This window comes from Pleurodeles waltl, chromosome 3_1 (genome assembly GCF_031143425.1).
Source record: "Pleurodeles waltl isolate 20211129_DDA chromosome 3_1, aPleWal1.hap1.20221129, whole genome shotgun sequence".
NCBI classification, from domain to species: Eukaryota; Metazoa; Chordata; class Amphibia; order Caudata; family Salamandridae; genus Pleurodeles; species Pleurodeles waltl.
Window position 1 is genome coordinate 1,386,962,465 of NC_090440.1, and position 12,696 is coordinate 1,386,975,160.

Genomic DNA, 12,696 nt, shown 5'->3' on the forward strand with positions numbered 1-12,696 from the left:
GGAACACAAGTTGCAACATGGGTTGCCAATTAATTTTGGTATCTGTACCTTCATTGTCCGCACCTGCTGAGACTGACCTTGTATCAAAGGGGATGAAACCGGCCTTAGTCATCTCTGCTGGAAAAATACAACTTCAAGCAAGAATATATGTTTCATTAGTTCAAGGAAAAGCCACGCAGTTAGAATTTGAGACCAGGCAACTAGGCCAAAGCCTCTACTAAATTTAAGCTAAGCAAAACAGTTTCAAATAAGAAATCATGGCATACATTTGCAATTATGACGGATTACTACATTTTTCAATTCTTCATGATTAATAAAGCTTGTTTACAATGATGGCGAACTACCCCGAGGGCACAATTTCCCTTGTACATTATTTTCTTTACTAAAATCACACTACATTATACGATTTTGATTACACAATATGTATATATGTTGGACCCTCTTTTTCTGCGTCATCACTTGCCATTGGCTTTGTGATTTGTAACTCACAGTTTCTGGCTTACATTTGGCTGCCTTTATTTGCTTCAGGCTCCCCAGCTCGCCTTCGCCCGTCCCTCCTCATGTGAAACTGTGTTTATAGGATTCTTCCACAAACTCTTTTCTGTAATAACAGGCCTGTAAATTGTGTGCTTATTTCTTCAGGTTTGCTGGGCATTCAAAGACCGAGGTCAAATGTCAGGCACTGTCTTCTGAGGGCACTTGTTGCATTGTTATTCATTACATAGAATAAGCCCTTCTGCATAACTCTCATTTTCTATGATAGGGGAAAAAAAACAATATATATTGCACTGCGGTATGCACAGGGGCGGTTTCTCAGTAAGGGCAAGGGGGTGTTGGCCCCAGGCCTGCCAGCAATGATACTGCATACATTATGCAGGCAGACAGGAGGTGTAATGGTGGAGGCACGTTTTCATGCTGTGTCCAGCTGGGGCTGTTTATCTGACCTGCGCACGTGAGGTTGGCCCATATTTTGCTTGCGGCGAGCCTGACATACATAATTCAGGCTTTCCCAGTCATCTGCGTGTGGGAGCCCCTTCAACCCTTTCGGTCTCCGATAGAGCGCTGTATTCCTGGTCCCAGCCAATCCTTGCAGTGCGCTCATGCTGTTAACTAATACAAACAGCACTAGAGCACTGATTCATTGGCTGGGGTGTGTGTGGTGCTAGTTTCCCCGCGCACATCAGGACTGCAGCAGAAGGACAGCGCGTGAATTTAAGAGACGCCCTACAGCGTGGAAAGAGTTAATGTAAGTTTATTTTTTTATTGCTTGAGGTCTGCGGATTGTAAATGTAACTAATGCTCATGTTAAGTGCTCCCATACTGCAACAGATCGCGTTCGCCGTATGTAAGTACCGAGGGAAAAACAATATTACATAGCGCAAACTTGATCTCTCACAGTATGGGAGCGCTTAACATGAGCACTATTTACATTTACCGATGTAAATGTAAGTAGTGCTCATGTTAAACGCTCCCATACTTTGAGAGGCACTACATAAAAACTGGGGGAACGACAAAAGAAATGTGTAGCACCCGCATACTTCTAATGGCCTTGTGACATCAAAAATGTGACATTTTTTACGTCACAAGCCCATTAGAAGCATCATGTCTATTGTTTTCCCCCGTTTTTACATAGGGCGAACTCCATCTCTTACAGTATCTCTTAACTCTTAACATGAGCACATGTAAATGTAATGAGTGCTCAGTTAAGTGCTCCCATAATATGAGAGCTAGAGATCATGCTATGTAGATTCCAGGAAAAAAGGTATCCTCGGTCTGCCCCACTATTTTCAACGGACACCAGCCCATAATGGGTATGCATCACCTCAGAGACATGCTTTGAATTCCGCCTCTATGATTTTAGTTTATAAAGTGATTAAGATGAAAGGTATTTGAAGCTGACAATTTTAGTTCACAGCTGGGACGCCGAGGGTGTTCAGAGAAAACTGGGAGATTTGTATCATGACATTTTATTTCGTGGTTCCAGGCTAGACTTATTATTTTGTGTAAATTTACATTGTTGCAGGGTGGAATGTTGTACTTCATACACATGCCTCTCCTCCATGCTATCTCTTTCAGAGCTTCTTCAGCCCTAGTTCCCCGCCCCCCTCTGAACCCTCTCCCATCCACACTTAGGTGTCGTGGGGGTGAGAATGTTCGGCCATCGGAAATTGATCAGACCAGCAGCACTCTTGAATGAATATTAAAGCCGATGGCCCCAGAGTCAGGCAATCATTCTTTCCTCTCTGACCCTGCATGGGTCTCCTGCTTTACACACTTGATTTCAGTATTTTACTGACCAGGCTTATACATATATTCTCAAGCTTGGCCTTCAAAGTAATCTCTAAGGGCAACCTGGGCATTGCTTAAAAAACTGGTAGGGCTGGGGAAGATACAGTCATGCTTAAGAAAAAAGCCCGGGTTCTTTCATAGGCCAGTTCACTTCTGGTGACGTTCATCCTAGATGTGTATTTTTCTGAAAGGAGCTTTTTTGTTGAATAAATATAATCTAAAAATAACTTCTACCGAAAGTAGGCTTATAGCAATGCCCACATTTGCATAATCTCATGTTGCTGCTGCAGCAAAACCTTTTACACTATCCTAGTTAAATTGAACCAAACATGGACATTTGTGTTAAGTAGAGTTGTTTTTTATTTTTACTATAATTGATTTTCCGCTTGAACGTATTTCTAGCAAAACATCCAGCAAAGTTGCCTAATCATTAATTACACTTTAAAATAGTTCTCTGGCATTAATTACCAGTGAAAAGTTTGCCTAGTCCCTTTTCTTTCATATTAGGTCTTTGGTATGGTATTATATCTGAGCATTTCCCAGGGCACCTCCCACAAAGCACTTCCCAGGGTTGAGTAAAAAACTGCTCTGTTGCTTATGGTTAGAAGTAGGAGGCTTACTAGAGTGACCCATGTAGGACAAATTTGTGTTCCATACGTGAGGTTGCTGGGTGCGCCAAAAGTTTCAAAGCAAAAGTGCAAAGGCACTCAGCATTGAGTAAAGCAGCGAGTGATGTAATAAAGTCGCTTTTGTTTTTTATTACCATAGCTAGGTTCCTGGCTGGTCTGTTCATTGTGTCATTAGTGTTTTTTGTGCTGTGTAGTTTTATCAGTAAAAGTGTATGTGCAAATGTAATGGTAATTTCAATTGAAAATGTGTTGTCTGCAAAGGCAGTATGCTACCATACCAAGGACAATCCACTCTACTCAACTCAACTCCACTATATGATACTTCACACCACTCTATTCTATAACACTTTACTCCACTCTACAACATTCACCTCTACCCCACTCCATTCTATTCCACTATCTACAGTACTCCACAATACAACTCTTTACAGCACTCTCTGCCACTCTACACCATGCCACTCTATGCCAATCCACTCTACAACACTCCGCTCTATTCCATTCCACTCTACGGCACTCCATAGCACTTTACTCCACTATACGTCTCTCTGCCCTTTGACACTTTACTCTACTCTACACCCCTCCACTCCACTTCCCTCCACTCTATTCTGCGCAATTCTCTAAATGCCACTGCACTCTAGGCCCCTCCACTCCAGGCCCCTCCTCTCCACTCAATGTCACATTATGCCACTCCACTCTACACCACTCTATGCAATTCCCTCCACACCACTCCATGGCAGTTTATTCCACTCTATGCCACTCCACTCTATAACACTGTACTCCATTCTACCTCACTCAATGCCATGCCACTCCATTTTATGCCACTCCACGCCACTTCAGTCCACACCCTTCCACTCCATGCCCCTCCACTCGACTATATGCCTCTCCACTCCAGGCCTCTCTACTCCACTCTGTGCCCCTCCACTACACTCTGTACCCTTCCACTCCACTCTGAGCTCCTCCAAACTGTGCCCCTTCACTGCACTCTGTGCCCCTCAAAAAACACTCTGCACCCTCCACTCTGCGCCCATCCACTCAATGCTAAGTCACTTGCCATTATGCAACTCCAGTCTACCCTACTCTTTGCTATGACACACCACTGTGCTCCATGCCACTCTTCTCCACTCTTCTTTCCTCCACAATGCTCCACTCCACTCTACAACATTGTACTCTATGTCACAACATTCTACGATACTCTACTCTTCACCATTCTACTCCACTCTTCGCCACTGTATACCAATCTAGTCTTCTCTACTCCACTCTTCGCCACGCCACACTACAACATGGCGATGTAATAAACTACATAGTTTAGCTGTTTATTAGAGGACAGGCATACATCTTCTCTCCCAATGGTCTCCTCCAAATGGCTTTCCCACTGACAGTGATCTCTTCCCCCAACCTTCTAGACATGCACCGGAGTTCCACATTTCATGATTACAGGACTTCAACACCACAGCGGACAGTATAATTCTAGCTTCCAATTTGGTATTTCAGTATAACGAGTACTCCAACTCGCTTACATATGCTTTCTTGTACATCAGTTACACCTGCAACTAAAGTCAAATTCCCAGATTTACTAACACTTTTGGCCAGGTTTAAGGTACAAAAGTTACACAAATCCTACACAAAGGGTTTTGGTTGTATTTACTTTTCAATGCACAATGGAATTCTTGGTGGGAAGTTGGCCAAAGAAATACAAAGTAGTCCTATTTTCTACTTTTTGCTACTTCACATCAAGAGAGCATTCCATGGGTAATACACAGGTGTTCCCATACAACCACACATGGATTTTGACACAAATCCATGTGTAATAACAACTGTCAAAAGGGATCATGAGAAATTGAATTATTATTTGAATTGTGCCAATGCCATCCTCAGACAGTGATTACAACTCTTTTTTAGGGTCATTCCTCAAAGTCATTAAGTTAACTGGGCCTCAAACCACTGGTAACTATGGCACAGAGCAGACAGGCTTAACTTAAGGCAATGTGTAAAGTATCCAGGAGTGGAAGGCCGTCACCCCCCCACCAGGAGCGGCAACTGCAAACCTTTGAAAGAAAAGAAAGGATAATAAACTTTGGCCCGTATTTATACTTTTTTAGCAAAGCATTTGCGCCGCTTTTTCACGCAAAAGCGGCGCAAACTTACAAAATACATTTGTATTTTGTAAGTTTGTGCCGCTTTTGCGTCAAAAAATGATGCAAACGTGGCACTTACAAAGTATAAATATGGGCCTTTGTTTATTATCTTTTTCTTTTGAAGGGCCAGGGCTACGGGGCTGTAGAGAAGCAAGGGGGAGTGCTCAGCCCTTCCACTCACAGCGCATGTATGTTTGGCCGGCCAAAAACGCATGCGCAGACGGCTGTCTCCAGCCCAGCAATACAGTTGCCTGGGCTGGAGAGAGCCTGCACAGGCTTTGAGTAGCGTTAGGATTGGCCACAGGGCAGGCTGGGAGCAAGTGCCTGCAGCAGCAAGACGGGAGAGGAGCAGCGCAGGCACGGCAAGGAATGAGGTAAGTGTTTTAAAAAAAATATATTTACATTTTTATTTCTCGCGCCTGCCCGCAGCCCACCGCCGCACCCCCTCCAAGCATCCTGCGCCACTCCTGAAAGTATCTATGCAGTACCAAAACAGTAGCAAAGTCAAAGCACCAAACAATAAAAATCCCAAACTAAGTTAGAAATTAGAATAAAATATAATGAATAAAATTACACCAAAGTGACTAAAACAATATGAGGGGAACCAGTAACACACATTTTTAAAGATTGAAGTGGAAATAGCTCCAAAAAGGGCAAAGCCCTAATGGTAGTCAATAGTTTCATTAGACTGGGACAGAGGTATGATTTGAGGCTGACTGTGATGGAGACGTCTTCAGATACACCAATAGGAGGTTTCTCCTTGGAACTAAGGGCCTGATTTAGAGTTTGGTGGAAGAGTTACTCTGTCAAGAACGTGACAGATATCCTGTCCACCATATTACGATTCCCATAGGATATAATAGGGTGATATTATGGCAGACAGGATATCCATAATAATTGTGATGGAGTAACCCATCCACCAAACTCTAAATCAGACCCTTAGGCCCTCATTATGACCCTGGCGGTCGGCGGTAATTTGGGGAAAGGTACTGCCAACAGGCTGGCAGTACCTTTTCCCAAATTATGACATTGGTGGTTTGGCTTAAGCCAAACCGCCAATGTACCACTCCGTCCGCCTGGGTGGTAACGGCCGCTGGGCTGGAGACTTCAGTCTGCAGCCAGGCGGCCGTCACAATCCCACCCTCGGCATTATGACCCCACCTACCGCCATGGTTTTCATGCAAGCGTACCACCACGAAAACCATTTACAAACCCACACTCGCACACACATACACACACCCATACCCACATCCACCCGCGCATGCCCACATACATACCCACACACCGCAACACACACCAACATACTTTGCTGCACACATGCATTCACAACACACAACATACACGTACACTCACATTCAGGCATTCGCGCACACATTCAAGGAGACTCACACCCACATGCACGCGGTCATAAACAGACACACCTCCCCCACACATGCACACAACACACCCCCACCCCCTCTCCTGTCGGAGAACCCGACTTACCTGCTTGCAGAGGTTCCTCGGGCTGGAGACGGGACACAGCGCTGCTGTCAGCAGCAGCGTCCCCCAGCAAAACACCGTCAGGCCGTATCATTGCTCATGATACGGTAGGTGGTGTTTTGCTGGCGTGGTGCTACTGCTGACAGCAGCGCCACCTTACCGCCGTCCGCCGCCATGACCGTCTGCGGTATTCTGCCAGCCTTCTGGGGGAATTCCATCGAAGGTCATAATGCAGATGGGTGGCTGGTAGCCACGGCGACGGTATGTTGGCGGCCGTCGCTGTGCGTTAGTTGCCAGTTACCGCCAATGTTGTAATGAGGGCCTTAGTCTTTTTTCTGAAATTCAAAAACCTTCAGTTGGGCAAGGTAGAAGGCTCTATCTGAGGAAGTCTTCACAAAGTCGGATACACATTGCACGAGGTCGGTGCTGAAGCAGTTAGTTTTGGTGGGAAAAGTTCCAAGCAGGAGAAATTCAAATTTCTCACCCAGGGAAGTTCTTTTGTCGGTTGGATACTTTTGGCACCTTCGTCTGGCAAGATTTTCACCTTTGCGCTTTGTCTCTGTTTTTGGAGCTCGAAATTCACCAGCAGGGCATGGCTGTGGCTGTTCTGATAATGAGTTCCATGAGGTTTGATACCTTCATGCAGAGGTTGTACTTTGTACAGGTAGGCTGGAACGGTTTGTCCCAGACCTTCAGAGGTCTGGAAGTCCCACCATTTTCTAAGCCCCAGGTTTTAGGAGATGGTAGGAGAAGTCTAGGTAGACACAGCTAAGCATACCGTGTCCCTAGGAACAGCACTTGGTGTCAAGGCTCACTCCAACAGAAACCACCAGCAAGGTCCAGGTTCGGACCAATTGGTACTGGACACCTGGGCACTTCAAGAAAAAGGCCTCTTGAAGCTTTTTGTATCCTTATAACCACAAAGGGCATCCAATGGAACACTTCTTTGTACTTTTTCAAGAGAGAGCAGGTCCAGTCCTGCAGGGCACCTCTCAGATCATATACAGTAGTTCCTCTTCAATTCTTCTGCAAGGCCAAAAAGTGTTCTCAAAATGGTTTTTGGGTGCCACATTCAAGCCTAGCACCTGTTAGTGGCTGGGGTGACTACTGGCTACTCTCTAACCAATGGGTGAAAGTTCCCAGTGGTTACCCTACCCACTCTTGCAGCAGTTCCTGTTTGCCTCACTACCCCTCACACCTAAAATCCAAGAAGGGGCAAATCTTATCTCGTTGTGCACAGACTAGGCACCCATTCAATATGACAAGGGCAACAAGCAGTCCTGTCCTCTGTGGTCACTTCAAACGACTCCTGGGAGCAGCTTTACCCTCACCGGGTTTGGTGTCTGCTTGACTGGGAGGAGAAAAAAAGTTGGGGCCTTTCCAGGTGCCATCTAACATTTACCCGTGAGAGGGAAACCCCTTTGAAGTAAATTAAGTTTCTGAGTACACCCCAACCAGTCTTCCTGCCAGGGGAAAAGAAAATACCTCCCCACACCCAAGCCATTATCTGTGCTCTGAGAGCAGTTTTCATACTTCAACAGCGTGACTCACCAACTGGGCTACTGCTGGAGAGCTGATGCCGATTGGCCTCCAGGATCTACGGGGAGGGGAAAAAGGTAACTTCCTGAAAGTTAATTTTCCCTTAGTATGTTTAAAAAAAATCTGACTTCCCAGTTATGTTTTTGATAAATATCAAAAAGAGAGGTTACACCAATCCAGAAATGGCAGAATTAATATTTAACCCTTCTTTCCATTCAAAGGGCCAGCCAGAGTCTTCTTACAGTGAAAATAGCATTTGGATGCTAGTCACTGTAAGGGCATGAAAAGTTAACATTTTTACATGTTCTACTTTTAAATAGCATGAACCCGGCCTTGTGGGCTACAAGATCTACATGGGGTAACTGATCAATATTTAAAAGGTAGGTTTTCTCCTGTCAAAAAGGGTTATTTTGAGAGGTCACATTACAGGTGTTACACTGAAGTAGTGACGCTCCACAGGGTTACCTGTTTGCCGTGACACTAGTTGATGGGACAATAGGTGCTGCAGTCCACAAGTGGCATCTAACCTTAAGGCCGGGGTTGTACTTTGTACACTATGTACTAGGATATTATAGGCAAGTTAAATGGGCCAATTAGGAATAAGCCAGTTCAACTATGTTTGAAGGTGGAGCACAGACACTTTACCACTGGCTCAAAGGGGTAAATTGTAGAGGGTTCTAAAGCCAGTATAACAGGTAGGGCAAAAGAAATCTAGGGGGACATGTCGTAAAAGATGGTCATTTCCTTCATGGATTAGCTCCAACACCGTGAGCCTCTCTGAGGCTGGCGTAACAGAAAGAAATTTAGTTATCTCTTCAATCTTTTCAAACTTTGCATGTGTGCTGCATTGTCTAGCACACATAAAAATTGGAAAAGCATAAAGCAGGATCCCCATCTAGTACAAAACTAGTGGTTGACAGAATACACACATCCTTGCACTATGGTGGATGTGTGTTTGAATTAGAGCATGGCAGCTGAAAATATGACAAAACTGAGGGAGAGAAAAACAGTGCATATTATAGATATGGCACTGTTTTGCGCTGTCCTTTGGACAAACAGCATCAACTTTGATTAAGGTACTACATTGCATCATATTTGATACATGTCGCCCAAAGTTTTCTTTACCTGACTGAATTCTGTATGCAATCGCATCTAGGTTGAATTTGATTATCATCTTAGCATTCTGAGTAACTACCAGACCAAAAGATAATCATAGTCAAAGTACTTTCTAAAGCATAAAATTGTAATAAGATGCTGGAAAGTGTGCTGCATCTAGTGTGGCTGCACCAAATTTTAGAGTGCCTGTCCTATGCATTCGTGTGTGCGTGTTCATGATCCCAATGCACGAGCCTGGCCACATCCTGACAAATATATGAAAGTCAGAACATGCTAGTCTACCACCTTCAACGGGCAGAAGAAAGCCTCAGATTTGGTGACTTGGGAGGGTACCACCCTTGCAAAAGTTCACCTGGGAGCCCCAATGTTGGGACAGCCTGTAGCTGAGCTTACAACAAATCCTCTTTAAGTGCCAGCAATGTTGCTGTGTTCTTATGATGGCTACTTCAGTTCTCCTGCCCTATGGCTTTCAGCTCCTCCTTGCTTTCTGATGATTAGGTACTTCCAGGCTGAAAAATAAATCCCAAGTGAAGAACAATCTTTTCCAAAACCAATAGGTCTAGAGCTTGACATCTGCCTATTTTGGCATGGATTTTGCAGTATGTTATTGTTAAAAAATCTTGGTGTGTCCCCATCAATCAAAAAAAAGTTGGATACAAGCAAAAATAATTTGGGGGGTTTCACAATGCATCCTTTGCCAGAGAATTCCCTGTCAATTAAGGGACCTTTGAGTCTGGGTGTGCTCCTTGTGAAAGGGCAGAATGACATTACTCACAGTGAAGTTAGATGTGGGCTGACCCATTTTCCCAGGATGGATTTTGGAGTGGGTGATAGAAAAAATATGAATGATGCAACAACCAACCGATGGAGATGAGAAATAGCTGAAAGCCCCTATAAGTAAATACATTATACATATTTTTAGTAAATCAAAAAGTCCTGGCTAAAGCCAGACTAGAAAAGGTTACCCATTCTCAACTTCCTTTGAAGATTTTAACTATGTGTACACACAGTTCTGGGCTGCATGAACGGTAACCCTCGTTCAAACACTTTAGATCCTTTGTGGGCATATTTACAAAAAGTGGCACATCAGCTATAATGCACCACTTTTCTTGCACCCCATGCACCCCCCCTAATGTCTTTAATTTAGTGCTGTATTTACAATACAGAACACTGTAACGCATGTTAGCACAACAGCGTCCTGCATTGGTCGACTAGCAGCAAACATTACGGTGCTAGTCCAGCAATGCTTGGGGAGGCCCGTTGGAAATATGGGAGCGTAACTTTAACGCCTATCCTGGGCAGGCGTTAAAAAGGACAGGAAAAAATTGTGCAGTGAAATTTCGTAAATTTCAAGGTACCATTTTTTGGGTCTTCTAATGGGGGAATGGCCCCCCTTGCATGCATTATGCCTGGTGCAGGCATAATGTGGCACAAGGGTTTTCAAGGTGGTGCAATGTTTGCATTGTGCCTCTTTGTAAATCTGGTGCAGGAAAAAGGCCTCCTTGATGTCGGCTTAGCATTCACAAAAATTATGCTAGGGTGACGCAAGAAGACGCTTGAAAATATGCCACTGAGGGCCATATTTATACTTTTTTACGCAAAACTGCGCCGGTGCAGTTTTGCGTCAAAAATATTACCGCCGGCTAATGCGATTTTGGTGCGCCGTGCGGGTGTCAAATTTGTACTTTGACGCACCGCGGCGCAAACCACAGGTGGGAGTCATTATTTTTGACACACACTGCAGCATCAAGTCGTAAAGCAAAACGACGTTAACGCGGCGGAAATTACTGTGGATCGATTTACGACCCCGCAAACCGGATATGTGCCGTTTTTTTAGGCAATAGCGTCAAAAAAATAAACGCAAACACTGCCATTTCACCAGAGGAGAGCCAAAATGGATCCCAGATACCACTACAGACCCCAGGAAGATGACAACAGACCAGGAACCAGCCAGGAGGACCCACACAAGAACCAGGACACTTATAAGAAGAAACGAAAGTGTTGCTTCAGTGCAGAGGAGCAGGAAATTCTGGTTAAAGAGGTGATGGAACACCCACACCAACTGTTTGTCACCTCAAAGTTGCCAATTAGTAGGAGAGAGGCTATTTGGCAACAAATTGTTGACAAGATTAACAGTGTGGCAGAAGTACGCAGAACAGTCATTGAGTGCAAGAAATGCTGGCATGACTGCAAGCGCAGGACCAAGGAAAAGATGGCCAGGAACAGGAAGGCAGCACTGCAGACTGGAGCATGGAGTCCAGCACACCAGGAGGCCCTGGACGACATGGAGTAGATGGTCGCAGCCGTCATCCCTGAGGAGATTGTCACAGGGATTCAAGGACAGGACAGCGCAGACTACCAGGAGACAACGCACATGCAGGGTAAGTCGCATGGGGAATTAAAATACACTAATGTTACCCGTAAGCAGGGGGGGGGATCCCGACCACAAAATGCATGGAAGTCATCATATACCTGGAGTGGCATGGGTAAAGGGGCATAGCATAGGGGCATGGCCTGCACCAACAGAAGCTGGGGCACACCATTACACTACGGCAACAACAGTCCCATGGGGGCATGCTGTCATGCGAACGATGGAGCAAAGGGAAAGCCACAGCAGGAGGGAAGGGCACAACGTAAAACTGACATCCCGGCACACGTCAGCCACCATACCCCCTACATTAACTAGGGCCCTCTAACAACCTCTAGCCATACCGACAACTGGAATTTAACAGCGACAACAGAGGCCACTACCACCTCCGCTTTGTGTGCAGCTCAAGTAACCAATGGCAGTAACCTCCCCATGGATCATACACACCTAAATTAGGGGGTTGAGGATGACAACTTCAACAATCCCCAGAAACAAGACAAAGGCCCCAGTACTGTCAAATGTCAATACCCATAGTTGTCGCAAACATCAGCCAATGTAAACAACAATAGGAGCTACACAGCACTAAGGACACACCCATGCTGCATATGTCCTGGTCCATCCTGTGCCTGGGTAACAATGCAACATCCCAAATGTCATACTGCTCAGACAACAGCATTGAGGGGGGGACACAAGTAACTGGTCACCGAAATACACCTGCACAGTCAGAGGAGGAAATAGGACACTGATACGATTATCAGGGCAATCCAATGTAACACACATTCCCCAACATCAGCAGTACACATTAAAAATGCCAACATCCATATTGTGTCATAACATAGCTATGCATAGGATATGGCACATGTTAAATATATTTAAGTGGATGTGAAAGATCAGAGATTGGGGCAGGTCCAGATTGTTAAGTGTGCTGCCAGGGCCATCAGAACACCCAGAGCCAGTGAAAGGTCTCACCATGAGAATGGATGTAGACTGAGGCTTGAGTAGGACAAGAAGGTGGCAATTCTCTATTTGGCCTAAACTAACACCTAGAGGAGATGATGCCGACAACACAATAACGTACATGTTACATGCAGGTGGGCCATAGGCCTGGAAGAATGCCCATCTGAAGGACTGGAGCAATGAA